Below are 15,259 nucleotides of genomic sequence, written 5' to 3' on the forward strand. Positions count from 1 at the left end.
GTGCACATTCTCCTTTGTGAAGAATACCAATGCTTTCAAGCTATTTTCTATTTTTATTTTTAGAAGCTGCTCATCACTAGTATTCAATCTACAGTGTAGTTGCCCACTTATTTCTCTTAGAAAGGAGTGTAGAAAATGAGATTTGAGCAGCAACTTATATTGCTGTTTGTCCCTTCTTGCCTGTTTGTGACTGTCTTCCACGGCAGGTTGTGCAAATGATGTGTGATATGAAGACATGGGTCAGGAAGAATTGATGTTTAGTCATGGCAGAGCCTGTGCTGCCCCAGTTCTTGGAGCAGCCCCAAGGGAACTGAGATGCTGTATACTGTACATTTCTTCCCTGCCCAGCTAATATTTACCCCTTTTTTGTCTCCCTGCCTGAGGACATCCCATAAGTGCATTGACTGACATTGACTGATGTGGTGTGTGGGCTGGTTATTCCTCCCCACCACCAGCTGCAAATGACTATGGCTGACCAACTGGTCTTCCCCATCCCTAGCATCCCTCTCTCCATCCCTTTGTACCTCTAACATTCCTTTCTCCTGGTGTTTGTCATAGGGGAAGGGGACTGCTCTGTGGAGGGCAGCACAGTTCCCTCCCTGCTATCAAGTGCCCTTGTGCTTTGGGGATAATGTGCTCAGGGCAGGCTGCCTCGCTTCGAGTGCATGTGGTCCATGGGATACATGATCACTCACAGGCTTGCATCTCTTGTCTCCCAACACTCTCCCTTTCCCTTCTTCTCTGATTTTTATGGGAGTGCTTTCAAATCATAAAAGGAGAATAGAACACAGTGATGTGTTGAGGGCCAGTTTTGTGCCTTTGCCTGGCCTTCCAGTAATGTCTTTAAACTGAGTAGAGATGGCTGATCCTCCTCCACAGTACATCCTGGACTGACACTAGAGTGGAAATCAATTTGTCTTAGGCAGAGTGAGCAATAGGAAAGCAGGACCTCCTTGATGCCCTACGGCCATTTGAATGTATGGGAAGGAGGAATGCTGACGGGACGCAGCACTGAGGTTAGATTTGCCTGAAATGAGCCAATGCATGCTAGGTTAGCGGGGATTCAGCTGTACACTACTAAGTGTGGCTGGCAGTGGATCTGCACTTTTTAATGAGGGTTCTTTGTTAAACATTAGTGTTAACAAGATGGTTGTCTTGCCTAATGTGAGTTGCTGTCCTTGTTCTTAAAATGGGGATGTATTTTCTTCTATTTCTATGCTTTCATGTAAGTGCTGAATCTGCACGCTCTGCTGAGGAAGAGTGTGAAAAGAAGGCAGTCCAGCATAAAGCATGGCTATCTTCCTAGCAGGAGAACTGGGACTGCACTTTCTGGGGATGGTCGCCATGCACCGAGCCTGCTTTGTAGCCAGGAGCACTGGCACATCATCCGGTATCTCCCACATGTCTGATGGCCCTATGCAGGGTCAGCGTGGGTGTCACAGCACCTCTCTGAAAAATCAGAGCGCCTGGGCCAGCCAGGTAAGGCAACTGTGCTTCTGCATGCTGAGCAGGGGAAGGCCGTAAGCACAATTCGGCGATGGTGCTGTCCCTGTGTGCAGGATGGACACATGCAGCTGGCACATGGGGCTGTGATGTATCTCTGCATAGGTTTTGGAAAGCTGAGCACCAGCAGGAATGTGGAGGCTGGTTCTCCATGATGCTCTACTGGATAACGTTAGCTGGCAACGGAGTGATCCTTCAGAGGAAGACAAGTTCCTCAAAGCCCCAAGAAATGGTGTGGATGCATGGCTGCCAGCTCCACCAGTGAAACCGAGTGCTGGTTCCATCCTGCCTATGGGGCTCTGCTGATGTTGTCCGCCAGCACCTCGACTCTTCCGAATCCAGTGGAGAGGCACTGACTGCAGCGCAGCGTGGGAAAGCCCCACAGCTTGGAGATGTCTGTGGGCTCATTGAAAAGTCTGACAATGGCCATTCACTGGAGTATATTCAAAGCAATGGGGATGTCTAAAGCTTTAACTCCTAACCTGACGGGGAAAAAAATCAGTTTGGCACAAAATTTACTTGTTCCATGAACTGGTGGGTTTTAACAGTCTCTAGAGTTTATGTCTCAAGTCAGAAATTTATTTTCTCTGTTTTCTCACTTTCTTTAATGTTGGTTGGTAATATGAACAAAATTTGTTTTTGTTTTTGTTTTTTTTAAAATACAAATGCCATTAAATGTCTGTGCATTGGAAATGGACCTACTGTTTCCAGGGGATTGAGACACTTCTACCTTCTCTTTTATTCTGGTGCTCAGCACTCATTACACAGCAGCCACTGGTCTCTGAAAAAAATTAGTACTCTTTCAGATTTATTTGATCTGTTGTAGTTAATAGAAGATTTATTCAGAGTGTTTGGGATTTTGTATGGTAGATGCTAACTCTGATGCTAACTTTCACGCTACATTTGGGAATTTTGGCTAGCTCTGTTCTGTACAGTCCATAAGCATCATGCAAATTGTGGAATTGCCAAGCAAGGGGAAAAGAATCAAGAAAATATAAAATGTTCTTTAAAATACTGTATTATTCTTACTCTAGAAAAAATAAACTCTTAACATTAATTTTAATGACGCTATCTTCACCATTTCAGCTGTTCTTATTGTGAACAGAGAAAACTCTGCAATATTCCTCAGGCTTAGAATTTGATCTGCTTTGTAAAGGCTTGTGATCCTGCTGAGATTGTCTTCTGCATCATTATAATGTGTTCTCAGCTGGCCTGAATCACACGTAGCCTTAAGTACTGCCACATTGCTCCTGCCGGTATTCCTCCTTCCCTTCTGCTGCGTTGATCCAGGCTGGGCTGCTCTGCACAAGGCTGGGTGTCAAATGCAGAGCAGAAACACCTGGAGCACTCAAGACTTACAGGCAAATTGTGACATAGAATGTGTTACAAGAGTCTGCAAGCTGGCACGGGGAGAAGGGAGAAGTAGATGGCAGTGCCCACAAGCCCAAGTGCTGCTGGTGGGCAGAGCTCGGTGTCTGCCCTGCAGAGCTCAGTGAGGAACACACCCCTGGGCTTCATGTTTCTACCCACCTTGTTGTCACAGATGGGTCTGAAACCTGCAGGAGAGGACATCATCCAGCCACTGCTTTGTTGTCTGGACTTGTCTGTGCCTGCATGACCCACATACCTCTGGGTCATCTTGAGACCTATTAGGCAGACAAAGCTATTCAAGATATAAAGAAATGGCAAAATGTCTGAGTATAGTGAAGGCAGTGGAAAGGCAGTGGAAAAGCCTGGCAAATGCAATAAAAGTTGTTGTGGTTTTTTTTTTTTACTAAAGAAGGCAAGCGTAATCCTCGTCTTTAAGCTATCCTTTAATATCCCACTTTGTTTTACACTGGAATTAGAAAATCTTTTCCATTTGTTTTAATTATCTGCTGACTTTAATTCTGCCTTTGAAAAATGTTTTTGCTGTGACAACCCCAGCTATGGTGAGTAGCGTTAGGGAAAAACAGTTAAAGTAAAGCTTTTATCTTTCCCTACATGCAATATTTAATCATTCTAATCTTTTAATATGAATGTGGTTTCTCCCATTCTGAAAATTGACAAGATTAGGGCTGCCTCTCCCAAAATAGCAAGTTCAAAAGCACGTTTTGCTTTGGCATAGCTAGTGCAATATATAACCAGCTAGCAAAGCATGAGAATTCCTGTAAGTGACCAATTGATTCTCAGAGTTAAACCTGTGTCTGAGGCTAACTTTCACGTGCCAACTTTTCTAACTCTGCCTGAACTCAACTTTTTTAAGAACAGTTTGTAAAAAAAGTACATTCTTTTGTTTTATATAAAAAGGGTGTTAAAAGATTCACTGTTCTGCCAAACAATAATATTTCTATGCACTGTGTCATTCGGTGGTGTTGCTGTTGAAATTTTGCATGTTTTCTGGACGTTCTGACATCCGTATGTTTATGTGGTACTTGTAGAAATGCTGACCATTGCTGCTGTGATCAGAGCCACTGAAAAACTGAGAGCTGTACTGAGAAGCCCTGCCAGTCGGCAGGTATTTCTGTGTGTCACAGTAAATCTCTGCGTTCTGACGTTGTTTCCTGTGTTAAGCCAATGTTCAGTGCCTTCTGGAGAAGGAACCAACATGCTGCAATAGGCAGGAGGTGCTGAACGTTTCATGTCTTCTTCTGAACAGCTGACCACTTATCAGCTTGATCCTTAAAGAACAAACAAACAAAAAAGTATTAAAGAAAATCTTGAATTCTCCATCTTTCTTTGAGGTGTCTTCTCATCAATTTTAATTTGGAATAAAAAAATTAAGATGCCCAACCAACTGCCTTGATGAAGCTAAAGGCTCCCGCAGCCGTATGCCAGCTGTGAACGTGAGGGGTAAGACATTCCTGTGGAGCTGATCCAGTGATCAGCCAAGCCTGTGAGAGCTGTTGTGGAGTTTGCTAAAAATGCCTACTAATGAAAGCAATCCTCTGATTACTGTAAGAAACTGCCAGCTCTCCTAGCAGCTGTGAGCCTGCTCCTGTAGACAAGTGTCAGCCTGGTCAAGTGGTGGATTCCAGTCGCTTTCCCACCTCCGCTGAAGCCACGCTTTGCTGCCAAATGAGCCTTGGATGAAATTCAAGCCTGAGATTTTTGGTCTCGTTCTTTCCAATTGCTTTCATGGCAGGCGGGCCCTGTTTATCAAAATTCTGACACCGCATTTTCAGCTCCTTTTCCACCTTCCCCTTAGAATCTGGCAGTATAGCAGATACACACATACCCAGAATTAATTTTGACTTAGCTAGGATTTTGACAGGCTGAAATCATACCATATTGTATTTGTACAACAGAAACAAGCTGTGGGTAAAAGTGTGATCTGTCACAGATCCCTGCCACCAGGCACAGTCAGCTGCACCTGGTCTGCTCTGAAAGTACCATCTTATGTGCAAACAATGAAGGGCTATAGCCATTGTCTCATGATCTCTGCTGACAGGTGAAAGTCTGCTAAACATCCTGAAAAGGTTCTCAAATCAGAATACCAGAAAAAAAACAAACAAAAAACCTGTGTGACTGGGACAATAACAGAGAATTGAATTCATTCCTGCTGCTCTGAAGCCATCTCTGCACCTCTGTACAAGGCAGTTTATAGCCCTTAATGTGCAATGTGCTTTTCCCAAAATAGTTTACATCACAATCTTCAAAATTGCCATTCCTTTTTGTCACACCTGGAACATTTACAAAAAGCAGTATTGCAAGGTGCAGGCTGGACCACCCTGGAAGTCTGTCCATGTAGTAGTCCTCTCCCACAGACCAATGGATTCAAGGTGCAGTCTTGCCTCAAATACTGTGTTCATTTCTGGGATCTACAATAAAGAAATTGTTAAGGTCCATGAAACAGTCTGAAAGACAGCAAAAAAAAAAAGCTAGAAGGCAGAAAAAAAGGTAGAAAGTTTGGTAGAAGGCATGTGAGGCACCGTGTGAGGAGAGGTGGGCAGACCTGGGTTATCGTGTGTGGAGGTGGCAGAAAAGTGGTCACTGCTCTGCAGCTCCCTGAGGGGAAGCAAAGGGACACGCTGGGCTCAGCTCCCTGGTGGGACAGAATGCAAAGGAGTGGCACAGAGCTGCACCTGGGGAGGATGAGACAGGGCATCGGGAAGCATTCCTTCACCATGAGGGCAGTCAAACTGTGGAACAGGCTTCCTAGAGGTGACACAGCTGTCAGTGGCCAAGGGGAGTTTGGGCAGTGTGCTCAGTGACTGCTGTGACTGTTGATTAGCAATTGATGTTGAGTGAAGGCCCCTTCCCACTGAGTTGTTCTAAACGTTCCTAGAACATTTCTGAAATCTCAACCTTCCAAAAGGGATAAGGGTGCTTGAGGCCTTTTGCAGTATTTCAGTTCCCATCTCCTGGATGGAATAAGGCTGTCCTCAGAAATAAAGGGCCATTTTATTGCTCTAAAATCCAATGGCTTCTTCGTAGAATTATAGAATCATAGAATCGCTCAGGTTGGAGAAGACCTTAAAGAACGTGAAGTCCATCTGCAACATAACCGTACTACCCTAACTCTAGTAACCCTCCTCTAAACCATATTCAGCTGCTTTCTGATGCCAGCTGAGACCAGCTGCAATGAGTTTCTCTGTTGTTTTTGGTCTCTAGTGGCTATGTACACATGAACACATCTCCGCCAGTGCAGTGAGGAGTTTCTGCTCCACAGAACTCCTGCCTGCATAGGCCTGGTATTAGGTATGCAAGGCAGTGGCAGAGAGTCTTATTCCTTGCATTTTTTGTCTTTTTAGCTAGGTGTTAGTCTTCCAGTCCAACTAATTGCAGAAATTGACTTAGCAATTGCAACCTACCGTAGGGAACCTGCTTTGGAGTGAAGGATCTCCATAAGTCCCTTCCAACCCCTATAATCCTGTGATTCTGTGATCCTGTAATTGGTAATTGGTCCTTAGAGCTCCTTCCCACACACTGACCCAACCTGCCAAAAGGTGTGTCAGGTTCTTGCAGAACTACAGTTGTATATTCCCATCTTCACTTTGCAGATGCATCTACACTGCCTTCAGCTTAGATTTGAATCAGAAAAGCAAAGAGCACCGTTTAGTTAGCTCTTTGCATGCTAGAAATCCAGTTGTTTTACAGATGCAGACGTGGTGTTAGGCTTCAGCCTGCTGCCTGCAGTGTGTGAGAAGTTTTCCTGGCGTTTGTTCATTTTTCACCACAGCTCTCTGGTTTCAAGAAGCAAATGGGCTGCTGTTAATGCTGTAGTGGATTTGATGCCACTGCCCCATCAGTGTGATGCCTTCCGTGTACACGTTGTAAGCTCCTTAATTGTGTTTTGACCTAAGTGCACTGTGGTGCAGGAAAAGCTTTTTGATTTTTATTATTATTATTGTTGAATAATAAAATAAAACCCTATTGCATTTCTGTCTGTGCTGCTGAAAGGAGACAAGAGAGAATTTATCCATCCACATCCCACTGGAATTTCGAGGCTAACTTAGGTTTCTTTGGACCCCTTTGCAAGCCCCAGTTGTAATCCACTATGTTAGGCAGAGACGTTAACATGAGCAGTGATACATTTCTAACACTAAAAATGCAGTTTTTCTGTGGGACCTTCTCACACTGACATCTTGCCTCTGCATTTCGGAATTTATATATTTGTACATTTGTTAGGGGGAAGGAAGATTTTAATATATTTTAATGCATTAGGCTTTGCAAATCCAGGATGTCTGAGAGAGAGAGAGAGAGAAGGTTTACTGGATTTTTTTTCTGAAGACATCAGGAAAATTGTCAACCCTCAGAGCTACCTGTTCAACTTCAGACCTGGTTCATTCTGGATCTGAAAAAGAACAAGAGACCTGGAAAAAAAAAAAAAAAATGAAGAATAAGTCTTCACTGGTAAATGAGGAAAGATTCCACAGCCTTCTTCAGCGCCAGGTCCCCAGCTGGGTTCCCAGGTCTGCCAACCCTTTTACTTGATGGCTGGATAGGTTTTAACTCATGTGGATGCCATGTTGCTCTTTCTGCAGCAGATTTCTAAGAAGCAAACTTCACATTGGTTAAGATCCTTGAGAACAATATCATCATCTGTGTCTTATGACACTTTTGTGCCAGCTGTACCTTTTTCCCTCACTGCAAAGTGCTCCACTCCTCTTCACTGGGGATGGAGCAAAGAGATGCTTTATTGCCATCTGTTGCACCACACTTCAGCCAGGTGCCTCCTTGGCTTCCCTGAAAAATGCTTCTTCGGGGTGATTGAGTATAAAAGTTTATTAAATAAGAAGACAGTAAAATTAAAAAGTCTTTTTTTTTTTTTTTTTTTTTTTTTTTTTTAATGATCTGGATTTCATCCCCTGCTCACTTATCCAATAATTGGGCATTGATGAAGCAAGAGTTCACTGTTGTGTTAATTGGAATATTCACTTTCACCAATCTGCAACTTCCAAAGACACTCTGATCTTTATCACACTCTGTTTTTATCTCCCTGTAATAATCCTTAACATGTCTGGTTCTGCTGTGTTAGAGGTTGATTTCACTGTCCACACGACATTTGCCACTGTTGTAGTGTGACTTTTTATTTATTTTTTAATATTTGCATTGGTACAGCCTTAAACTTACAGAATTAAAAGTCATTTCAGAGATAATCAAGATAGTCATTGATGTCTGTGATAAGTGCATGCTTTATTCACAGTATTTCGTCTGTAATTAGGTGTAGCGACCAATACTCATATATTTAATAAACTGTCTTCTGCAAAGTTGACTGCTTTGTTTAATCAAATGAAGGCAACTTACTTGGAATTCTGAGGTCCATTTGTGTGAAAAGCCTCACAGCCCTCTCACAGTTCTCACGTATGAGTATCAGCGTAGTGGGAAGTTCCTGTGGACCTGTGAAGCATTCCAATTAGCAGAGTGCAAATAGGCTCAGCAAGAAATAGCTGCTGCCGTGCCCTGCTGTACTCCTGGGGTCGTGTTACAGGGGAAAAATTAAACAATTGCTTACGTCCTTCCCTGCTTAGGAATGTGGATAAAAACAAGCTTGACTTTAACTGTGTGCTTATTTAATCTCACTGCAGCGTGAGATAAAGCATATAAACTCAGAACGTTTTGGAAGTCAGGTATTTTCTGGAACCTGGTCTGGTTAAAATGGTTCTGAGGCACAGGAGAAATTCCTAGAGTCATAGAACGACAGAACGGCTGGGTTGGAAGAGACCTCAGAGCCCACCCAGCCCTGATCCCCATGCTGCCGCCCAGCAGGTCAGGTTAGAACAGGGCCCATCCAACTTGGCCTGGAACACCTGCAGGGATGGGCACCTGCAGCTTCTCCGGGCAGCTGTGCCAGGGCCTCACCACCCTCTGAGTGAAATTTCTTTCTAACATCTCAGCTAAATCTCCCCTCTTTTGGTTTAAAACCATCCCTCCTTGTCCTGTCACTGTCAGACCGTGAAAAATGTCAGTCCCCCTCCTCTAAGCTCCCTTCAAGCACTGGAAGACCTCAATGATGTTTCCCCAGAGCCTTCTTTTCTCCCGACTGAACAAGCCCAGATCCCTCAGCCTGTTTTCCTCATAGGAGAGGTGTTCCAGCCCTCCAATCCTCCTTGTGGCCTTCCTCTGGACTTTCTCCATCAGCTCCGCATCCTTCTGTTCAATAATATCCTGTTCATAATCTGTTCTCCATAAAATTGATCTAGAATAAAATCAAATGTGCCTCCAAGGATGAAATTATTTTAAGACAAGTGTTTCCCAGGTTGGAACATTCAAAACCGGGATTTAAAATTAGAAGAGCAGAACATTAAAGCAAATAAACCTCCCTAAAAGAGAAGCACCCCAAATGGAAAAACAAAACAAAGCTTTGACAGCTCCATGGAAGTTCCAAAGCTCCATGGAAGAGCTGCTGTTGATGGGATGATGGCTGTGTTAGAGGAGGGTGAATTCAGATATAAAAGCCTGAGAAAAAAACAAAACAAAACAGAAAAACAAAACAAAAAAATTAAAATCATTCAGGTAACCAACATGTTTATGCTGGGGCTGAGACCTCAGTGCATGACAGCAAGAGCTGAGTGACAACATGGGTGTGGGACAGAGGAAAATCGTTGCATGGAATGTTCTGCAGGTGGGTTTCCACCACCTGGCAGATTCCACCAAATAAATAGCTGAGTGCTGCCCACAGTGGTGCTGCCCTTCAGCACAACCTCTGAGGGGTAGAGGCACCATTCCAGAGGCCCTGCAATTGTTCCAGTGACAAGTGGCAAGAAAACGCAGAGGGCCTGGGATGAAGGGGAAGATGAGTAACGTACGGACAGGTAAAGACAGTCTGTAAGGAGCTGGCTTATTTTGTGATACGCTCCAAAGAGAAGCAGGGCTTGGCTGCCATCCCTGGAAAGGGTCACATGATTTCTTCTTAGAGTAGTCTAGTGATTTACATTACAGCTTATGCTAATTGCTTAGTTCTCAGAATAATAGGGAGAAAAATAAGAAATAATAAGAAAAACCCCTTGGCTATGTATAAGAAGATAGGCCTATTTATATGCAGGCATTTTGTTCTAGGAGACAAATTCCAACAGATACCTGGAGGAGAATACACACTGGAGACTGGCAGTACATGGCATTATTGCTGCTCCTCTGACAGCTGCAAAGAAATTATACACAGAAGAGACAAAATCCTATGTGTACACAGAAGAGATGAAATCCTGTATGTCACCTCAGAGCTTCTTCTGTACTTGCAAATACAAGAATTTTTATTATTCATGCAAAATGACAAGCAGAATAGGACAGGGGGGAATCCTGCCTTGGATGTATACCCAGGGAAAAGCAGGCAGAAGCCTGCAGTGTTGAGGAGGAAGGATGCTGCCAGATGTGGGGTAGTTAATCCAGTGACACAAGGCGATGCCATTCATCTGCATGTGGAAGAAGGTCTCCGTGCATCTGGGCCTTGGCAACGTACACCTGTCAATGTCTGCTCATGGGAACTGCCCTTGCTTCAGCGGAAAGAAGCTGAGATTTAAGGAAAACTCATATTTGAGAGCTCAGCAATTTTGGTGTCCAGCTTTATTGGCTGCACTCTGCTCCTTCTCTCCCTGGCAGCATGCACTACAGCTCCTGGCCTCCTCATGGAGCAGAGCATTAAGAATCCAGACATCTAGTGGTGTGTGCGTTAAACTTCAAAGATCTGGCAATGAGTAGCTACGCACCATCAGATACTGCCAGTCTGGGCAGAAGTAGGGGGTGTGACGGTTTTGGCAAGCCATGGCAATTTGTTTTTCCTGTATGGTATATCATCTCAATGACAGACATTTAGGAAGAAGAGCTTCTGCCTGTGTAGGTGGCAACGGTTGTTCCGGGTTTTGTAAGGAGCATGGAGTCAGGCACACAACTTTCTCAGCCAGCACTGCTGAGGCATTTAGGCACTGTCTGTTCACACACAGAGCTCACACCCACCGAAAAGTGCTCCCTGAAAATAAACCCTCTGACCTACAGAAAGATGAAGGCAAAAGGTACCTGTGAAGGAAGAGGGCTTTGATTTTCATGCTACATATCTTCTGTGTTTGCAATTTAATGAAGCAATATCTACAGTGGTGGTGATTCAAGCAGCCTGAGTTACACACATAAAAGTGCAGCCTTCTGTGACTTGATCCAGGCCTGCAACCTCTGATCCAATTATAAGGCAGTTTCTTCAGTGCCAGTGTTGGTAAGGCCTTTCTGAAGACAGGATGTATGTTCCTGGCCTCCTAATGCTTTTCCAAATTCTGTCTGACGAGTCTTGGCGAGAACTCATGTCCAGCAGGGTGCAGGCATGGTTAGTGCTTCCTGGCAGCGCCCCAAGGCCTCTATTGAGTAGTGCACGAGTGTTCAGACATCTATCAAAGCTCTCAGAGCATCACTTGGCTGCTGACAGGTGGTGCCAGGCAGAGCAGTGGCACGGTGTGCAGTCATGATAACAGTGATGAAAGCTAGATGGTGATACCCTCATCTTTCAGCAGAACCTGTGCACAGACGCACTTCAGATGTAAGATCCCAGCCTTTTTCATCACTCTCTGAGAAGGAAGGTGATAAAGTTCTCTCTCAGACAAAAAGAAGTCAAGCACTGATAAAATAACAATAATAACAATGGAAAGGATGAACAAAAAATAGGAGCAAGGATTTCCTACAAGGTGGAAAATTGGGTAACTCTGGTTTCAGCATTCTGACAGTACCACAGCTTTGGAGATGATAGCTGACACATACCTGCCATCACAGTGCTTCCAATTTGTTTCATTTCTGTTACACTAAGACTTCTCTGCTGCAAGTGCTAGGGCTATGTGGTGCCCATAGTAGCCTTCACTTTCTGAACTTGGCTGTACTTTTAGGGCTTTGAACAACACATATTGATTACTATGGTTTCTAAGGATTGCTCAGTGGAGCCCTTCAGAGCTGACATGCACAGGGCTGCAAAACCCATGAGCTTCATCTCTGTGGAAAGTAGACTTGAACTATAGTGGGTGTAATAAAATTATAGTGGCATCATAAAAATGTATGACTCTTTCATAAAAGAAATTCAGTGCCTGAATATTTACAGGAGGGTTTTTCATCAATCTTCTTTCAGCTCCTTTCTGTAAGGCTGAGGCTCTCCTTTTGAGGAATGTATGCTGAGTATCATCACTTACATCGTATCATTCATCAGAACCCACCTATCATGGCTCACTGGAACATAGGACCTCATCTGTTGTGCCTCGCAGGGAGCAAAAAGTGGGCTGAGCAGAAAATCCAGAGACAGTGGTAGCAAATAATAGGAAAAGCTATTTTTAATCCTTTTCCTTTCTTTCTTTCTTCCTTCCTTCCTTCCTTACTTACTTACTTTTTTTATTTATTTATTGAAGCATAGTCAGCTATGCTCAACAAGTTTTCCATCTTTAACTTTGACAACGGCTTGAAACATCTGTGTATGAAGGCAGAAACCCAACAGCACCCAGACCACCCTTGACACTCTCAGCATCTGGAGATACTGCTGCTTGGCCAGGGATTACATGGACATCACTGAGACCAGACATCTTACCAAACACTGTTCATGGGAGCCAGTCTCCCTGCCCAAATTAAGTTATTGTAAATTTTGGAGAAGCAGCACTGAAGAGATGGGATTTCAGCCCTCAATATGTCCTTGAGGTCTCAGAGATCTCCCAAGTTTCTCTTATAAAGCTGTGATATTTTCCAATTCACACTGTAGCTAGGGTAATACAAAACATTTTCCTGTTAATAACATGTAAATGGCAGTTGAGAGAGCTGGGTCTGCTCAGCCTGGCTGTGAGGTGACCTGATTGATAGCATCCTGTCAGTGTACCTGAAGGGAACCTACAGGAGAGAAGAGGACAGACTCTTTAGCAGGTTCTGTGGTGAGAGAACAAGAGGTTTCAAGCTGAAAGAGGGAAGATTTAGATTAAATATAAGGAAAAAGCCTTTTACAGTGAGGGTGGTGAGGCACTGCAACAGGTTGCCCAGCAATGTGGTTGATGCCCTGTCCCTGGAGACTTTTTAGTGAGGCTGCATCAGGCCCTGGGCAACCTGATCTAGCTGTGGTGTCTCTGTTCATTGTGAGGGAGCTGGACTAGATGGCCTTCAGAGGTCCCTTCCCCCTCTAAGGATTCTATGATTCTACGACTTTGCAAATAATGCAGTACACAACTTCGGCTTCACGCTAACATGTGACAATTTTTTTTTTTCACCAAAAATTGAGGACTCTTCTCCAGAATTGAACTCTCTGCAAAATCACACGGCAAAATAAGGAGGAGTTCCTCAGCTAGGTTGAGCCGCGGCACTTGCAAGCCGGAGCTCCCTGACTGGCAACCAGACGGCAATGCTGACACCTCATGGCCAAATGAAGGAGCTGCTGATGTTTCGTTTTGTTTTGTTTTTTCTCCACTTTGTTTCCTTTTCCTCCTCTATCTCATGGAACATCACATCCAAGTCATAGTCACATCGCTGCATTCAGTCCAGGCTTCGTTTGGTCGAAATTTTCATTCCCTTCAAAAAGTCCAGGAATTCTGCTGTTGTGTTGTGAATCTGGATTTCCGCATTTGGCACAAAAGAGGTGTTAGGCAGAGAAATGAATCTGTTCTGTCCGAGCGTCCTTACTCTGTGGGATTTCATTTCATCTCTTTTGCTTAGATAAACTTGTAGACTCTTCCCAGTGCTCTCAGGCTGACCAGAAATAAAACTTCTGGGAAACCTGGAAGCTGCTGTAAGTTTCTTCAGACAGGGCATGGGGAAGTCCTAAATGTGTCTTTCCTACCTGTAAATGCATTTTGTAGAATCGCAGAACCGTTTGAGTTGGGAAGGATCCCTAAAAGCCAACTATTCCAACTGCTGTGCAATGAATAGAGACAGCTGCAGAGACATCAGGTGCTCAGAGCCCCGTCCAGACTGACCTTGAATGTCTCCAGGAATGGGGCATTCATCAGCTCTCTGGGCAACCTGTGTCATCCTTATTGCAAAAAAACCTTCTCCCTTATATCCAGTCTAAATCTCCCCTCTCCTTCCTGCAACGTCTTGACACTTCTTTCCCTTTCCCCTTGTTCCAGAACCCAGCAGTGAACTTTTGAAAGACCTCCATGTAGCCATGAAGAAAACAGAGGGATCTGACACTATAGTCACATCTCTCCACACAGTTCAACAAAGCCTGGACCAGTTCCTCAAGAATGCTGGTGCTGGTTTCTCCATTACCAGTGGCACCTTTAGCTCTTCTACCAGAAACACACACCCTGAGGAGAGCTCCATGATGCCAACTGATGTGTGAAGGAATGAGCCTGTGCTCATTTGTTTTGGGTCATTATTCCATGATTTCTCCACTTATTTGCGCCATTGTAAATACAGACGTTTTTCAGTACTGGGATATTTTTTATTGGACTGGTAGGTGAAGCTAGAAGCTATTCCCAGATTTAACAAACAGCAAGCAGGTAAATGAATTGAAGCACTCCCAAAGGGCAGCATTTTCAGTAGGTCACTTTTAAATGATGAAGATAAGTATTGGGGGTCTGTCCAGCTTCTGAGGCATCTTGAGGAGGACTAACATCAGACATCACATGCCTGGCATGTGTTGAAAATGAAGATGGTCCACGGTGTCTCAGTTCTGGCATCCAAATGATGCAATTCTCAAAAATCAGGAGTCACGGTAAAAATATTTGTCTTAAGCATCTACAACTAATTCCCGGTCTTCTTTCTCTTGAGAAGAAAACTCCATTTCTGCTGGAGCTGTGGCAAGGCTTGAAGTCACAGAAAAAGAAAACTAGTCCCAAAACAGAGCTGGAGAGAGGTGCAGTTTGATGACGTGCAATCTGTTCCTGTTCTAATGAAAAGAGGTGGCTGTTTTTTTCCACAAGGCTTCAAGGCTGTGAGAGAATTAGTCGGCACAACGTCTCACTGAGCCCCACAGAGGCACTGCTTTTCTAGTGGTGCGCACTGCCATCGTATCCCAGCCTCAGTCCGACCCTTACTGCCTGCGGGAACGAATGACACCTAGCGGCCCTTTTTTGAAAGACAGCTTCTTCCCCCAAAATTTCTGGAACACGTGGTGGTGGACGGATCATTTCCCTCATGAGGAATGCTTGCTCTCTAAACAAAATTCTCCCATAGTGATGATCTTCTTTTCTGTTAGCTCCCTAAATCCACAACTGCAAAACCTGCATTTTATCTAACGACACTGAATTCACCTCTTCTCTTTGTTTCAATCTGTTTCAGCAGTGGCTCATGTCCTCCAGCAAGACCAGCTTCATATCAGCCTGTCAGCTTTACCTGCATGCAACCGTTCCCTTGTGAAGCAGTGCATCCTGGCAGACAAAGTGACGAGGCAAGA

The 15,259-nt window shown here is 44.2% G+C and overlaps 1 protein-coding gene across 1 annotated transcript in view; it reads left to right on the forward strand.

Moving 5' to 3' along the window:
* Window positions 1-7,767, forward strand: part of KIAA1958 (KIAA1958 ortholog) — a 62,417-nt gene extending 54,650 nt beyond the window's left edge. Inside the window, exon 4 of the transcript XR_007374056.1 lies at window positions 1,231-7,767. The gene's annotated coding sequence lies outside the window, so the exon portion shown is untranslated. The remainder of the gene's footprint in view (window positions 1-1,230) is intronic.
* Window positions 7,768-15,259: the final 7,492 nt, after the last annotated feature.

This window comes from Lagopus muta, chromosome Z, assembly GCF_023343835.1.
Source record: "Lagopus muta isolate bLagMut1 chromosome Z, bLagMut1 primary, whole genome shotgun sequence".
Taxonomy (NCBI): domain Eukaryota; kingdom Metazoa; phylum Chordata; class Aves; order Galliformes; family Phasianidae; genus Lagopus; species Lagopus muta.